Source organism: Carlito syrichta, unplaced genomic scaffold (genome assembly GCF_000164805.1).
Source record: "Carlito syrichta isolate Samal-C Ts95f unplaced genomic scaffold, Tarsius_syrichta-2.0.1 Scaffold303987, whole genome shotgun sequence".
NCBI classification, from domain to species: Eukaryota; Metazoa; Chordata; class Mammalia; order Primates; family Tarsiidae; genus Carlito; species Carlito syrichta.
Genome location: NW_007248083.1, coordinates 130,703 through 134,667, shown reverse-complemented (window position 1 = coordinate 134,667; position 3,965 = coordinate 130,703).

The following is a 3,965-nucleotide window of genomic DNA, read 5'->3' as shown; positions in this document are numbered from 1 at the left end:
GGTCATAAAGAGAGAAGATAGACAAGTGGGGACCTTATTAAAACTGACAAGCTTTCTGCAAGGCCAAAGAAACCATCAAGAGAGCAGGGAGACAGCCTACAGACTGGGGAAAAGTATTTGCCAACACCAGGTCTGACAAAGGCTTAACATCCTGGATCTACAAGGAACTCAAACGTGCTGAAAAGAAAAAAACAAACAACCCCATAATAAAAAGGGCAAAAGATATGAACAGACAGTTCACAAAAGAGGATACCCGAGTAGCCAACAAACACATGAAGAAATGTTCAACCTCACTAAACATCAGGGAGATGCAAATCAAAAACCACACTGAGATACCACCTAACTCCAGTCAGAATGGCAATTATCAACAACTCAAAAAATAACAGCTGCTAGAGAGGGTGTGGCGAAAAGGGAACATTTCTACACTGTTGGTGGGAGTGTAAACTAGTGCAACCTCTGTGGAAAGCAGTGTGGCGATTCCTAAAAGCTCTAAATATCAACCTCCCATATGACCCCGCAATCCCCCTACTGGGAATATACCCTGAAGAACTCAAATGACTCTGTAAAAAAGATACCTGCACACGTATGTTTATCGCAGCATTGTTCACAATAGCAAGAACTTGGAAAAACCATGCTGCCCATCAAAAGAGGACTGGATTAAAAAATTGTGGTACATATACACAATGGAATACTACGCAGCCATAAAAAAGAACAAAATCATGAATTTCACAGCAACCTGGATGGAACTAGAGTCTATAATACTGAGTGACCTCTCACAGAAACAAAGATCCGAGTATCACATGTTCTCACTCATATAATGGACCTTGAACATCCAATGTAACACTATAAGGAAAGGACTGACAGTAGTGGGAAACTATGGGGGGGAGGGAGATGGGATTAACGGTAGCAAATATCTGTCTGGGGACGGGGAAACACCTCTTATCAACAGGGAAACACCTCTTATCAACAGGGTGCCTATCTATTTGTATACCTAACCCTGAACTGTACCCCACAATATCATAATAAAAAATATTGATTAAAAAAAATTAGTCTTTTTTTTTTACATGTTTTAGCATAGTTACTGGAAATTTTTAAGTTATAACTATAGGTTACATTAAATGGCTATTAAACAGTACTAGTCTGAAAAGTTTAAGGCAGAAGGTTGTGTCACACTAATAACATGGAGTCCCAGTCCCAGAGCAATATACTAAATTTTCCTAAAGAAATGTGTAGCTTGAAGTTATAGCTAACATTAGTATGAAGCTATCACAATTAATAAGAAAACAAAACACCAAACATCTAGGATATTCAATGAAGTTTAAATCACAATATGCTCAACCAAATAATTGTTATTTTTTTCTGCCATAGTTAAACTGGCTGAAATAACATCAATGTATAATGTGACAACATATCAAAAGGCATTTGCCAGCAAACTTATTAGAAAATGCATAGAAGACATTGCTCAAGATGCAAAAGACAGAAACAGTAGAACAAATCACACAATGTAGTAAGGTACTTTATAGCTGAATAAAAATATAGATGTGTTAACTTGTCTCTGTTTATGTTATTTGCTAAACTCTTTTGTGATATAGCTATACCTGAAGAAATGCATTTTGGGGAATTATTATTATCATTATTATTTTTTGAGTTGGAGTCTCACCTATTGCCCAGGCTGGAGTGCAGTGGCACACACGCTCATGGCCACCCCGGCGTTGACCTTCTGGGCACCAGCGATCCTTCTGCCTCAGCCTTCCAAGTAGTTGAAACTACAGGTGTACACTACCATGCCCAGCTAATTTTTTTATTTTTTATTTTACTGTAGAGGCAGGGTCTCACAAAGTTTCCCAGGTTGGTCTCAAACCCACGGGCTCAGGCAATCCACTCGCCTCAGCCACCCAAAGTGCAGGGATTACAGGCTGAGCCACCAAGCCCAGCCATCATTTTGGGGAATTATTAGAAGAAAAGTGTACATACAAGAAATGATATACAAGGTCTGACAATTAAGTTCACAAAGTTGCCACCGTGCACTTATGTTGGCAGCACTGTACTAACAATTCAGTAAGGTTTCATAATCTTGGTATATCAGTGTCTCACAGCTGTGTTCATGTTCACATTTGGTGGTGTCTTGCTGAGTGGCATTCATTACTGTTGCATGTTTTTGTGTATCATTGCGAAAATGTCAGAGTTTGAATTAGAGCAATGAACATTAAATTTCTTATTAAATATGGCAAGAGTGGAAGTGAAATCAGGAACATATTAGTCCAAGTATGTGCAGATAATGCCATGAAGAAAACGCAGTGTACAAGTGGATTAAATGTTTTTCTGAGCAGAGAGAAAGCATCACTGATGAAGAGAGGCCAGGACGGCCAGTAACAAGCAGAACCAATGAAAACATTGTAAAAATTTGTTGAATTGTACATCAAAATCATCAGCTGACTGTGAGAAGAATAGCAGACCAAATATTGTCAGAGAAACAGTTAGGAAAATCCTACCTGAAAATCTTGGCATGAGAAAGGTGTGTATAAAACTGGTCCCAAAGGAGTTCATGCACACGACAATGCACCAGCTCACACAGCCCTGTCTGTGAGGAAGTTTTTAGCCAGTAAAAAGATAACTGTATTAGAACACCCTCCCTACTCACCTGATCTGGTCTCCAATGACTTTTTTCTTTACCTGAAGATAAAGGAGATATTGGAAGGTAGACATTTTGATGACATTCAGGACATCAAGGAAAATACAATGACTGCTCTGATGACCATCCCAGAAAAAGAGTTCCAAAATTGTTTTGATGGGTGGACTAGGCACTGGCTTTGGTGCATAGCTTCCCGAGGGAAGGACTTCGAAGGTGACCATAGTGATATTCAGCAGTAAGGTATGTAGCACTTTTTCTAGGATGAGTTCACTAACTTAATTGTCAGACTGCAAATTCTTACAAATATCTTAGAAAAGAGCTGTGGCCACTTTGGTTACAAAAACAAAAACAAACAAACAAAAAGGATCCTGAAGCAAAATTGCAGGAAAAGCATTCTCTTCTATAACATTTGTTAGGTGTGGTAGTGTACTCATCAAACAATTGTATTTCTCAGGCTTCTTCACAACTATGTTATGGCCAAGTGATTAAATTCTGAACAATTAGATGAAATTATTGAGTGGAACACATAGGAAGTCTCCTTAAAAGGGAAAACAACTGGGCTCGGTGGCTCAAGCTTGTAATCCCAGCACTTTGGGAGGCTAAGGTGAGTGGATTGCCTGAACCCACGGGTTTGAGAACAGCCTGGTCAACCGGACAGACCTCATCTCTACAATAAATCAAAAAATGAGGTGGGCATGGTAGTTCTGGCTACTTAAAAGGCTGAGGCGGAAGGATCACCAGAGCCCAGCAGGTCAACGCTGGGATGGCTGTGAGCACCACTGCACTCCAGCCTGGGTGACAGAGTGAGACACCAACTCAAAAAAAGGCGGGAGGGAATCAGAGATGGGATACAGCCTTTTGACCTTATCCCTTCTTTGTTTTCCTCCTTGGGCCCAGATATAGTGACCAGAGCTCCAGTTACCATCCTGTCACTTTGAAGATAGAAGCCGCAAGAAGGATATGGGAGAAGAAAGATAGAAGGAGCTTATGACACCCTGGAGTCAGCAGACTGGTCCTGATGCTCAATCTTTAGGTTTATAGTATATGTGTTAAAAAAAATTGTTTTAGCCGGGCTCGGTGGCTCAGCCTGTAATCCTGCGCCTTTGGGAGGCTGAGGTGAGTGGATTGCCTGAGCCCGCGGGTTCGAGACCTGCCTGGGCAGCGAGACCTCATCTCTACAAGAAATCAAAAAATCAGCTGGGCGTGGTGGCGCATGCCTGTAATTCCAGCTCCTTGGAAGGCTGAGTCGGAAGGATCGCCGGAGCCCAGCAGGTCGAGGCTGCGGTGGCCGGGAGCGGCCACTGTACTCCAGTCTGGGCGACAGAGTGAGACT